The sequence below is a fragment of the Lineus longissimus genome, chromosome 13 (assembly GCF_910592395.1).
Source record: "Lineus longissimus chromosome 13, tnLinLong1.2, whole genome shotgun sequence".
In the NCBI taxonomy this organism is placed as follows: domain Eukaryota; kingdom Metazoa; phylum Nemertea; class Pilidiophora; order Heteronemertea; family Lineidae; genus Lineus; species Lineus longissimus.
Window position 1 is genome coordinate 8,893,489 of NC_088320.1, and position 14,375 is coordinate 8,907,863.

General features: G+C 40.2%; 1 protein-coding gene across 2 annotated transcripts in view; it reads left to right on the forward strand.

Annotated features, from left to right (window-relative positions):
• The window catches only part of LOC135497983 (FMRFamide-like neuropeptides 7), a 154,737-nt gene that overhangs the window by 91,333 nt on the left and 49,029 nt on the right, over positions 1-14,375 (forward strand). The gene's annotated exons all lie outside the window — the stretch shown is intronic.

The following is a 14,375-nucleotide window of genomic DNA, read 5'->3' on the forward strand; positions in this document are numbered from 1 at the left end:
GGAACGACTTTATTTTATTAAGGAACCATTGGTATTATCAAGGGCAATATTATCAAGCTGCCGGCTGCCCAGTCACCTCCAGTTTAATATTAGCTTCAAACAAAGGACAAAAAACTCGAGATTGCCCTCCGATCCTCTCCACGACCTCATGCTGTAGATATCGATTTTCCATTGTTGCTTATTAGCGAATCGGGGTAAGCCCAAATCAACCTCGGTGGCGGATGTCCTTACTTGATATGGTTGAACACATGAAAATACACTGATTTCGCACATTACAAGAAAAAGCATACTTTGTAAGGCTTCAGCACCCCAAAACTCGCAAAAACAACACTGCCATTCACTGCTCTCGGTACCCTGTTGGCGAGGTGAAATCGAAATGACGTCACGGAATTCCGCCAGCTTTGGAGAGTGAGATGGTAATAGTCGCACCAGGAAGTAATTTACACTTTAATGGCGACGATTAACGAAAATCGTGATTTCTCATACGTAAGTGTAAGAAAAAAAATGTTTAAAACGTCAAAACCTTTCAGAAATATAGTTTGCTAGCAAAACAAGAGAAGAAGAAAACATATGGAAGTAAAAAGCCGCCCATTCCTTTAATCCTGGCGCATTTTCGACCCCGAGAAATAAACTATTCATCACGCAGGAAGCAGGCTCATTCAGTGGTATTTAACTGCTTACATCAACTTACTGACCTTTCAGCTCAGCTGTGGTGCTAATATCTGCGGAACGCGCTATCTCCATGGTTTTTAAAGAACGTAGGCATACCTTCCAGAGAATCAACTGAAGTTGATTGTGATAAGGTAGTGAATAGATGTTCATAACTAATTGCTGTCAGTCAATCTCGGTAAAATTACTGTAAACAGGCCAAGCAGCTTTTTTCTCATGTGGTAAGTTTTCCAGGAAGGCCCGGCTACAGTGAGTTTAGCTTCCGACGATCCTGGAGGATACCAATGATGTCTTGACACAATACCTTCATGAAAACAACTGATTGCTGAAAAAATATAGACATCAACGAGGTTGCCTAAATAAATGACAGAGCCTCACAATGTAGGTTAAAGCAGGGTGTACACTAGTAAAATATAAGCAAAATTTTACCAGCATTTTACCGACATTTTTACAACAATTTAGCAACAAGCCCTTCAAGGCCCTGTGTACACTGGCAACAAAATAGCAATAAATTAGCAACATTTTTATAACATGTTGGTAAATTGTTGCAAATTTTTTAGCCGGAACAAAGGGAAATAGGTATTTTGGAGGGAAAATTGATGAATCCTAGGAGAGAAGATGTGTTTGAGTGCTTCTGCAGCAATTTTAGCTGTCATTGTTGAGAGGCGGAAGAGGCGGCGAGATAAACCAAAGAGTATGGACCAGGCCCTGGATCAAAATGAGGGTGGATCATGGGGCATATCACTGCCTGTTAAAGGAGTTGCGGCTGACTGACAAGCCATCATACAAAAACTTCCTGCGAATGGATGAAACTGCATTCAAAGAACTTCTTGAAAAGGTTTCACCACCCATTACGAAGCAAGACAGTCACTTGAAAGTTGCTATACCAGCCGCTTGTTCAAGTCACATGACCTCAGGTAGGTTACATGACGCAAATCCTATTTCTGATTGGCTGAAGAGTTTGCAACATTTTTACAACATGCAACAAAGAATTGCATTGCATTTAATTTGCAACAATTTTACAACATGTTGTAAGACGCGTTTTGCTCTGTACACACTACGCAACATTTTTGCAACATGAACTGGAAATGTTGTAAAAATGCTGCTAATATTTTACTAGTGTACACAGGCCTTTATTCCCTACACCAAGTGGTGATTCAACATTTTATTTCATATTCTGATGCCTTTGCAGTTTATTTGCATGACGACCTATATAGGGATCTAATTTCGGAAATAAATTTCTCATGTCCGAGAAATTCATTGTGACCTGACCAAATAAATCACTATCGAAGACCTTCTCTATTACCTTGTGATGTTTTTTCAACTTATGTGTCGTAAAAATGAAGCTACCTGGCTGATCTGACAACCAAACACACAGTGCTCTAAACAAAGTGACCGTATAACATTTACCACCGAGTCAGGTTTCCCACTTAACATCACTGTCAGGTCCCTGTCAAGAGTTTGGCAAATGGTCGTATTTTAATCTTTCTGCGTTATGTCTTTCGAATAAAGAGTCAGGACATGGCAAGTTTCCTTTGATCCCACAGCTCTCTCGGACATTTAACTGGAAGCCTTGATGAAGCCCACATTACGTTTTTCTGCCCTTGATGATTTTTCCGTATGTACCCCCCGTTTTAGCCCTTTTGGTGGGTCCATTCTATCAAGAATGCCTAGGGATTATGATGGATTAGCCGTTCAGTTTATGTATCTTGGGAATATTTTTCTCCCCACTAAAGAAATAAAAGATGAAATATTGTGCAGCAGCGCTTTTGGAACAAGACAGTTCGCCAGCAAATATATCTCTATCACAAATAGTTCTTTTAAATTTTGAAATTGACTAAAGAATAACGATTTTAGAGCTATAAAAATAAGGCATTTGTGTCGATCTTGCCTGGTTCTCATCGTTTGATGAAGCGCCGCGGCTTTGCCGATCAGTTAGCGTACCCCGCCTCGAGTAAGTCGTAAGTCGCACACTGATCAGTGAAACATGTTCAGTTGCCGTGCGCAGTTGTTACTGTAGAACGGAAAATATCCGGAGCATAAAATTTTCGCGAATGCCTAACAATCAACATATTCGCGGCAGAATATTTTCGCGAGTGAAGAATTTGTTTTCCAAGAACATTTAAACTGTCTATTTTAACTCCAAGCTTAGTGTATGGGGACTGTAGTGTAAAATGTTGCCTACTTAGCATGATCTGAGCAGTAATTAAATAAACGGTGTAATTATGACAAGTGCTAATTGCGCGGGGTATACACGTGGGCCTTCGTTGGACCAAGCTGTATGGATTTCTTTTGTAAAAACCCGGCAACAATGACATGGAGTGCAAGCTAAAAGCAAGAGATTTTCGCGAGCCTGACCTACTCGCAAAATTCGCGAAAATATTCTGAACGCGAATTTTTTTCCGTTCTTGAGTATGCAGGGCACAATATTTTTGAAATGTAAAATTTATTTGTAAAATTATTTGTAAAATGTACAGTATTTATGCTTTAAATGGAATTTCAGATGTTTTGGAAGAGTGAATTTTACTAAGAAGGCTTATCCTCATGGATCTTATCCAAAGTTAAATGTCATCGATTTTTGAAAACAAGAGGGTCACATGTCAACTATATGTGTTGCTACGTTGGCTATAAACAATGCCCCTACTTTTTTAGCTCTCCATTTGTAGATTATGCAAAGACAGTGTTCACGAACTCTCTTTTTTTCTAAAATGAGACATTTCACTTCACGAACTCTCTTTTTTTCTAAAATGAGACATTTCACTTCTATAATAGCTCATATTCATGTTGCCACAAACCCAATCATCAGTTAGTCAAAATTTGAACGAGATTAGCCCAAACACAAAGCGTCCTCAGAATAACGTTTGTGTGACATTTCACTAGTTTTTGAGGTTTCTTTGTGAAAGTGGGGTTTATAAAACCATTTTTTCCTACAAAGATAAATGATCTCTAGGCAAAATAGCATATATATTTTTGTTCAGGCAATCAAAGTCATCAATCTGACAGTGGTTACAACAAAGTTTTGGCAAAACTTCGACCAATATTGAAACACTATATTTTGTAGATTAATACAAAGAGAGGGCTTACAAATCCTCTTTTTTGTAAGATGAGACATTTCCCAACAAAAACTGCTCATATATTCATGTTGTCACATACCTAATAATCAGTCTGTCAAAGTTCCAACAAAATTGGACAAAACATAAAGTGTCCTTAGAAGAAAATAACTTTTGTAATCTTTGTAAAATGTCTGTTCTTCAAAGTCACTTTTTTCAAAAATCAACCATGCTTCCAGTCAGGGTTGTCCTAGCTACAACAAACAATGATATCTTTACCGGGGTTGACACAGAAATCATTGTTTAGAATGAAGCTTGTTTACACTATACAATGCATTATGTAGATTTATGCAAAGAGAGTGCTTACAAATCTTTTTTTGTAAGATGAGACATTTCGCTGCAAAAACTGCTCATATATTCATGTAGTCACAGACTTAACAATCAGTTTGTCAAGCTGCATGCACTCACTGATCGGATTGCAATTTGTAAAAAAATCCATAGGTTGTTATCAATGGCAAACTTGTGACAGGCACATACACTGTTGTATCTTATGAGATGACACAAAATATAAAAATCATGAATGTATGTAAGGTTTAAACCAAATGACCTGTTCAACAATATTCAAATAGTATACCTCACACCACTCAGCCAAAACAAGCTCATCGATAGGAAAATGAACCGTTTTCTAATAAAAACCAAGAAACTGGGCTTCAAAATCACAAAACTATCAAATATAGCATCAGATAACAGTGACATTGAATTAGAAAAATTTCAATGAAACAAAAATGTGATTTCTAAACATGTTAGCGTTTGACCACAAAAGTTGAGACATTTAGCATTTTTTCACACTTTTTTTTTACAGCGAACGCTAAATGTAACCTGCTATAAAACTCATTTTAGTCTGTCAAAATTGATAAAATATGAATATCCCATTAGATGACAACACATGGAACCATATGGTACCATTAGATGTTCCATTTAGCACTGACAACATACTAAACTGCTTGTTGTAAACTACAGTGACGGTATCCAGTTTACTTCTATTAACATACTAAACTGCTTACCACAAAAATATGTGATGATGTGGAATAGTAAAAAACGCATTTCGAAAATTATTCTCAAATCAGTGCCATTATTACTTCTCAAAACTGGCGAAAAGTAAAAAACGAACCGTGTCGCTTTTCATATTAATATTGTCATTGATACTATATCTAAATAGTTTTATAAAAATCAGTGGATTTGAAGCTGGCGCTTGCTTTAAAACGGAGCAATTGTAATGGCTATTTTCAGCTAATTCAAGGATTGTTCAAGTTCCGTTTGTGCGGAATTGACTTGAGTCAACGCGTGACCCGATAGAGCTCTGTCCCGACGTGCGTCTTTTGGAATGGGCGGTGGCTTTGATGATGAAACCATGTTCCCTAGTTGCCTGACTCTTGTTTTGAAAAACTCTGGTTATATAGTGCACCACACCGGGAATCCATTTGGCTTGGTTTACATATGATTTAACACGATTTCTCATTATATCATGATTTTTGTAATGGCGTACAACCCATAGTCATGAACCTTTGAACAGATATTTTGAAACCGATTCAACCTTTTTTCTTGGATTTACGTGGTGTGTCCGCTAGTCGCATCTTGCATTGCGTTGTTTAATATCTTTTCAGTAGTGCCGGTACACACATACTAACGGGAATATTTGAATTTGAAAATGTCAAATTGCGTAAATACGTTCTTAATATAAATTTCCGCCCAGTCGTTGTGGATACAGATATACAAATAAATACGAAGTTTCAGCAAAATCGTATCGTATGCATGCCAACTGCTTAACGACATTGTGCATAACCTAATTTCTATTTTCCTAGACCAGCGATGATTTATATCCAGTTTGTCATTTATCGCACAAGAAAACTACTGAATTCCGCTGGATTCTAGCGCCGTTGCCTTTCACCTGTAGTGATATCGATAAAAAGTGATGCTTGGCTACGTGTAATGCCATTTTCTCAGTTAATCTCTATAGTTTAGGTTGAATGCTCAAATGATATCATGATGACCAGCAGAGAAGCTCTCTCATCAGGCTGACATTTTTTTGTCATATTGGTCGGGTGTAGTTTATACGATACTTCGCGGCTTGGTGGCTAGCAAATGCATACGTCTTGTTCAGCTTTCTTTTTCTCCATGCTGATCACAAACTCGCAAAGCCACGTCTTTCATCATTACCTATTTTTTGGGATGCAGTATTTTAAACGCATTCTCTTAAATCAGTAAAAACGGACTGCGTAGAAACATAAATTTCATTGGTGTGCCCTTAAGGTGAGTAACCATATTAGACTTATTCTCTTGTCATAATTCACGATTCACTACTTGCCTCAGGAAGGAAATTGCATTTGAGAAAAAGCTGCCTGAATTAGTAATCACGAAATCACCTTTCACGGAAATAGCCATACTCTTAGCTACATGAGACCCAAATAGGTATATTGTGTACCCAAATCTGAAGTGAGATGTGCCAAACGCGAGTCTCTCAAAGCTGACTGAATACACCTCATTCAGGCATAGACAATATCGATACCTACATAAAAAACACACCTCTGGGTGTGTTGTGTTCCCGTTTCCCGTTTCTGAAGATTTTCTCAGCTACGCCATTATTTTTACAGTGGAATGATTCTGCTTTTTGATCTTACCGCCACCCGTAGTCCAGGTGACCTTCACCCTATCCGCCGCGCTTGTTGATTTATCCGAGTTGAGCCGTACATTTTCAGTGCATAGAGATGATGCACTGTCAATACTTAGCACTCTGGTATTCCTGGTTTTTCACTTGGCTCGAGGTTACCCATCTTTGTGAAAAACACGTGACCGGACACTGGAAGTCGACGCCCCCAAATCTTGTTCATGACAAGTGAAATTCCGCCAAGTAACAGTCTCTGCAGAGGAGACTGGTGAAATAGTCTATATTCTCCGGTGACCCCGTGACTACCTTCACCCTGCATTATTTGGTCGTGAGAGCAGTGGTGCACAGTGTCATTATAAGTATGAACTATCCGAAACCTCGCATTTCATTTGAGATGAGGAAAGCGCAACGGAGTCTCTAAAACAGTGCCTCTGCAAGCATCTACTCATATTCGCTAACCTGTCCTGAGGCATGGTTTTCTGCAAGGCAATGGGAACCAGGCAAAGAGAGTGGTATGCATATAAGGTAAAGGGGGAAAAATGTCAGGTCCATTTATTACTCTCTGCTTTTTTGTAAAACACTGTAGTTAATCATTTACTAGTCATTTTAATCTATATTGCAGTTTATATTGTGGAACAAATATCACAGCCGAGCACTGATTAGACCAAGCTTAGGAAGAATAACCTTAGTGCCTGTCACCTCCGTGCCTGTCACCTCCGTGATTGGCAGAGTTGTGATGTAGATCTTGAATCATAGACAAGTTTTCCAAGTCGAAAATCGAGCCACGATTGTTGTACATGTTGTAAAATTCTTAGTTAAGATAATATACTCTGTTTCCCTGCGTATACCGTCTTTTGGCGCCATATTTAAGAGCCCCGAAGTGATGAATACCTCGCCTACCTAATACAAAGGTTAGGCCTTGTGGATTGGACAGATTGGCTCAGATCGTGGCGCAGACCTATGACCAGAGACTACTTGCAGTCCACTACCATTGGTCGATGGGATTTTGAATGCATTGAATGGATTGTATAACCATGCAGACAATCTTGTTTGGGCTTTATTCATGGCGTGACCGAGGCGGAGCAAATGGACAATGCCCATTCATCACGGGGGCAAAGAAAAACCGCCCTGCATGTGGTGAACCCTATTGCGTACCCCACCCAATGTATGGACACTGTTTTTTGTATTAGCGGTAAAGGAAGAAGGTATACGTGAGGAAACAGAGTATATACATGTATGTACATGTACATGGGTCAAGACATTTTTGTAGAAGGTTCTTAGTCAACTAACTTAACTTACCTTCCAAGAATCTCGCAACAAATGTACACGTTCACACGAAGCTGAGTAAGACGTCAGCTGAGAGTCTTATAAGAATTGTATCTTGATTTTCGACCTTGGTTAACAGGTATGCGGATATTGTACTCAAAGATGACTGCTTCTCTGTTGTCAGATAGCTTCGTGAATCCCAACGAGCACCCTTCAATGCAGGCAGAAGTGGTTATTGACGATATTTACCAAAGTGGAAGACTTCCAAAACGACAAACATTGCTGATGTCCTTTCCTCGCAAATAAAAGCAAACGGTACTTAACTATAAAGATGAAAAGTTGTGCTTATGAAAGCAGTGAACACGACAGCATAAAAAGGCTTTGGATGGTAGGCGAACAAGCAATTAAACTAAAACATGCTGAAGGAGGCTTTTGAGCTCTTGAATCGCATCGTAAGTGGGTTTTTAGTCCAACAGTGGAAACTATTGATTTTATTTCAAAGCTTTTATTAGAGTTCACAGTTCTCAGGGACGCAAACATCACGTCCGTTTTGGTCCCACAAGGCTGGGGACTATGAAACTCGCAGACCACCAAGTCTGTATCTCCCCTACAGTTAAGAAACACGTCAGCCAACTTAACTGGACATAGACCTATAGACTCACGTCAAATGCTCCCGTATGACTTAAATTCAGAGACTCGCGTCCTTCAGTGGAACTAATCCATTGCCTCAGCTTGTTCCTACAAAATGATAGATTTTATCCTATCGGACGAAAAACCACCGGTCCAGCCTCCACCTGCTGAACAGTGGGGTAGCTTCAAGTCTACCGCAATACTGAGTTCAACAGACCCCCCCCCCCCCCACACACACACGTTCTGGTCTTTAGTTCCATACCTGTCCAAAGGAGAATCATTCGGTTATAGGCCCGAGATTGCTCCACTCATCCTCCGGCTCTGGTATATCATTTGATACAGGGAACCAGCTACATGCTCATACATGAACAGCCTATAACTGACATTGGTTTCTGATGAGTAAAGCAATAACGAAACCGTGATCATCAAATACGCTTTCCGTCATTGGCTGACATTGCGCGCGTCACAAGGCATCTCCATGCCGCCCTATCATTTGCCAGTTCGGTCACGTGATCTATGTCAAAGTTTATGTTGATAGTAGCGAGGTCTGTTTTTATTTGGCTCATCCACGTGGTTCTTGGTTTGCCTCTGGGTCTTCTTGTCGGCTTTCGGAATTCATCTGTGGCTTGTTTTGCTGGTGTTCCCTCTGGTAGTCTTACGAGGTGTCCAAGCCAGTTCAGTCTTCTTTTTACATCTTGGCTCCATGGGTGGGTTTTGGTTGTTTGGTACAGTTCTTGGTTTGAGATTCTGTCTGCTCTTTTGACATTTATTATTCTTCTCAGGAGGGTTCTTTGAAACCGTGATAGTCCCTGAGAAATCCGACATCTAAAACCATTGCGGACTTTCTCCACCCAGCCACAACTGATGACATCACGTCATCCTAAAAATAACGTCGTAGTGCGACACACGACATTACGCACAATAATTTATGACTACACACGTCATTCAAACCTGTCGTTTTGTCGGTTTATGCCACATTTGCCTAATACGTTTTCGCCTAATTTCACTTTCGCCTATTCCTTTTTCGCCTAATCAACATTTGCCTAATTCCATTTTCGCCTAATTCCTTTCTCGCCTATTCCTTTTTCGCCTAATTCCACTTTCGCCTAGTTCCACATTCGCCTATTCCTTTTTCGCCTAATTCCATATTCGCTTAACATGTACCACCCCTATCACTTGGACCCTTCCAGTCAGAGGGGGTTAAGATTCCTGTGCCAGGTGTTAGGGTTGGGGGAGGGATTTTGAGCTATACGGTAGACTCTTTTTTTTAAATCACCGGCTCATTATTTTCATAATCGAGTCCCAAGGTATAGACTATGGAGAGTAGAATTTTTAAGTGATGCGGGGGATCTCTGAATATCAGGTCCTGTTACTAAGGTGTTGCCTAACTTGAGGGGGGGGGGGGGTTAGTGGATGGGGCTCGGAGGGTTTATTGCTAGTACCTGATGCTTTTTAACCCAGAAAAAGAAGTGTGCGCATTAATGTACAACTCATAATCTTTTTGACATCAATCAAATCAAGATATATGATCGATTCCATCTCAGTTTGTTTAGACAGGTAAAAGCATCTGTAAAAGCATCAGCACAAATTATGTAAGACAAAAAAATAATTTATGATTCATTATTCATTCAAAGGGGTGGAAAAGCTGTCAACCCAAGCTAAGATCACTTAACTTGAATGATGGCCTTTGGAAAAGGAATAGTCCATTTTATGGATAATCCAAGCTAAGATCACTGAACCAAGGAAATGGCTTTTTGAAAAGGAATGGTCCATATTATGAGTAAGAATATTCCATAACCCAAGCTAAGATCACTGACCATAAGAGATGGCAATTCGGAATGACCCATTTTATGTGCCACAGGGGGGGTTAGGTATATGCCAAAATTAGGCGAATATGGAATAGGCGAAAAAGGATTAGGCGAGAAAGGAATTAGGCGAAAATGGAATTAGGCGAATGTGGATTAGGCGAAAAAGGAATTAGGCGAAAAAGGAATTAGGCGAAAGTGGAATTAGGCGAATGTGGATTAGGTGAAAAAGGTTTAGGCGAAAAAGGTTTAGGCGAATGTGGATTAGGCGAATGTGCAATACACCGTTTTGTCACCTATAGAGGTTCTTCACGTGACGTCACGACGTGACGTTTTGACGGCAACCTGCCAATGCATTTCCTTTACGATTTGCAAACTTTCCTACAAGGGTTAGTACAATACCTGGCAATTGGCAATTGGCAATTGGCAATGGCAATGTGCCAAAAGTATATCAAATATGGAAGTTGGCCAAGCTGCAGGCCAGACTCGAGACATGCTTTAGGGGACTTCAGGTAATTTCACTACTGAAGATGGATTGATGGGCTCTACCATGTCTACCCCACAACAATGAGATAGTAGTGATTTGGAACACCGAACAGTTCATGTGGGACCAGAAAATATGGAGCAGTGCATGTACTTCTGGTAAATCGGGGTAGCCTCAGAGACAGAGTTTCACTTTTCCAAGTGCTGCCACCTGTAAAGTGGCGATTCCTCCTCAGTGATAAGATACATGTGCCAGTTCTAGCAATGCATCGTGAGAAAATCAGGGGTGTTACTGCCACTCCTTGATATCCCCAGGATGCTAGGGATGCGGAACAGCTCCTGAGGGTCTCGACAGTATGTTTCATCAAAGACCCCCTGGGCAGCCCATCGCGTCCGCTAAATTTAGTCTCCTTACGAGGAACGAGGCTGGCACACTGCGTCCGGGTGGAGTGGGAAGTGGCTCTAATGGGACCTTAACATTTTAAAGAGCAGCGCGTCGAAAGTTTTTTGCTATTTCAATTAATCAATCTCTTCGTGAACATTCTGAAGTCACGGCAAAATGGCGTCCAGAAGAACAATTAGTTTAGATGAAGTTGTTGCAATGATAGCAAATAGCGATTATGAGGAGGAATAAATTCTGACCTGTACAATATTGGCCTATGTTTGCGCTTGATATAGGCTACACTATACAGGGTGACATACACAATGTTTTGAGTCTCAAAGTAAAGGAGATGGTACGCCCAGGTCCAGGTGCCCATCCCATGGATTTGAGTAGTGAATGTGATGATCAGAATGTCGAACAGTACTTTTTTAACAAGTTTTTTTTAAAGTTTACATACATCATACACTAAAGCATTTATATACAGCAGTGTGGCTGTAATCTACTTACTCTTTAAGTAGCCATTAACGAAATAAGTTCACCATAAAACACATTTTCTGACCACTTCATGACATGACATTTGGGTTTAAGAAGTGAGTTGATCTGTTGTGTTGTCCTTTTGACCTCACTTCGGCTGTGGCCCTCGATAATACCTAAGGCCTAACCAATCCCGTTGTGAACCTGACGCCGATAGGCTTGTTTTTATTTACAGGTAATTCACTGATAGTTAAAGGGACTATTATCTAGTCACATTATGTTAGTTTGGAATATTAATTTGGCTGAATTAATGGAGATGGATAGGTGGCGCCTGCATCTAACTGAGCATATATTCGCCTTCATGATCATAGAGGGCGCTTCCAGTGCAAATCACTGGTAGTTAGGGGACTAGCTTGTGACATTATGATACATGTAGTTTGGAATATCAATTTTGGCTGGTTCATGGGGATTAATAGGTGGCCCAGCATCTAACTGAGCATATATTCGCCACTATAGTCATAGAGGGGCTACAAGTGCAAATCACTTGGTCTATTACCTTGTGACATGGAAAATGGATAGGTAGCGCCATCGCGGCAGATGGAAGGTGCACATTTAGGTAAACAGGCTGATACCCGCACCACACCAATGAGTAAAAGCACTACAACACCCGATTGAGGGTAATTATTTGGACTCAAACCCAACGTACAATATATCAAGAATCGAACCCATGACTTAGGCCCTACACCATCCACAATATGGAGGTATTCTGTGGCCGTGTTAGCCCAAAGTTTTTCTAGGAACAAAAAAACTGGGGGGATGAAAAATGATGGTCGTTCCCCCATTTCGCTTGTTGTTGATCTCGCATTACACCAAATCTTCGCCAGAGATCAAGCTAAAAATATTGGCTTATTATAAACCGCGAGATGCGGAATGCGAAATCGCAAGATGCCAACTTCAGTGAGAGAACCATGCGCAAAAGAATGTATTGCAAATATGGAACCTGAAAAGGCGAACATATGAGACCGAGGCTGTAGTAGGGAGCTATTCTTGTTTTGATTACGTATATAGCCCATTAAAAGACTCCGCTGTGCGATGTGGAATTTAAACTAATTATGGTCAGACCATCCCAGCGCTATTTTTAGGGATGACCAGATAGACGTTCACCAGGTGCATTCCCTGTGTTATCGAACAATCTTGTGTATGGTGACTTGTGCCGCCAGGGGTAACGTAAAAATAATTGCTTCATGCTGCATCCTGAACCTCATGGTATTATATTCCCTTTAAACATAGCCGGAGTATATCTTGATAAGATGCGAAAACCTTTGTGGTGAACATGCAGTTGCATGTAGCCTTTGTATTGTCTTCGGCCCTACTTTCATCGAATGGAGAAGTGGACAGCAGGACCAGAAATGGTGATGGTCTTGGTCCAGGGAAGTAGAAAATCTTGTGTCAGAAGATATTGATTATATACTCATCTCGCGATTTCGCGATTTCTCATCTCGTGGTTTGTAATAAGCCACAAAGATTATCCCATAAAATCGTACACATTTGTAGGCTCTTTCTACCAGTTCCCAGCTTGAAGTTTATCGAATCAGGTCGATCATACCATATTGGCAGTGCCAGCACAGCAGGTAGCGAGGTCTCTCATTCCCAGACCAACGATAAATTGCCAAAAAAATTCACAACAAGTTGTCCAGTTATCAAGCGAGGTACTGTAGTAATCAGGATTTTATTTTTAATTTTGACTTGATTAATGATGTTACTGATCACGCTTGATATATTGGTTGAACACTTTTGACCTTGACCTAATTTCCAAGGTCACAGATGTCAAATTATCTTTAACCACAACCATATTCTATGTCATTCACCGCAACTGAGCAAATAGCTGTTTCATTAAAAAACAAAATTCTATCGTTGACTATTTTCTTCAAAGTTCATGTAGACAGAAATTGTCGAGAACGTCACGTGGATCCGGACAAACAGTGCAGAAAATAGGTGCATTATAATAGCCAATCACCCATGCATCGTGTGCCCAAGGACAGACAAGATAAACCCATCTCTCTTATTCATAAAAGTTATGGCACATTTGCTTACGGCATATGCTAGACCATTTTAAACGATGAATCAGAAGCCAATCAAGTCATGTAAATAAAGGTACAAGACCCGTCACGTCTCCCCGGTAAATCATATTGCTGACTATCATTGATAAATGTGTCGTCCTTCGAATAGCCAAATAGCCTATCTCAACGGTTTCCTTATCTTCCTTGCCCATCGACACAAACATAAAACAGTGCTGATCCGTCCGAGTGTCGAACCTACGGCCTCGTTATAAACCCAGCGCTCTAGCCGCTCTGCCACTGACCCCCCTCCCGAATTAAATGTAACTGTGGTTTAATGGGATATTTAACAGTTTTGTAATTTATAAGCCCAATTTCTTTCTTGTTAAAATCAGAAAATGGCCCATTTTTTCATCAACAAGCTAGATGTTTTTAAGCACAAAGTGGTGTAACAATATCTGGAAAGAACCCTAGAAAAGAAATCTAGACGTAAATGAAACGAAAAACTGAGAAGCATGCCATCAACAAAAACGAACAAATGGAAATGATGTGAATTGCTTAGAAGTCTACTCGATGCAAAAAAAAACGTAACAAGAACAGAAGAGTTGACCATCAGCACGTTCTCCAATCCTCAAAAATCGACCTCAAAACAAAAACCCAGGTTTTCAATAATTGACTTTTGTCTCTTTTTGCTGTTCTTTCAATAGTCTGTGGTTAAAGCTCAGAAAGCAGAAAGAAAGCTGTCATCGAATTAACTATCAGATCCCATTTATCTGCCTAAGATAAGTTAAATGGACACTTTTACATCAACAAATCTGTCATATTGGTTTATATAATGATTACTCCCGCTGGCCACATTTACCCTCTCTTCCGCGATTTCCGAAGTGCCTCTGC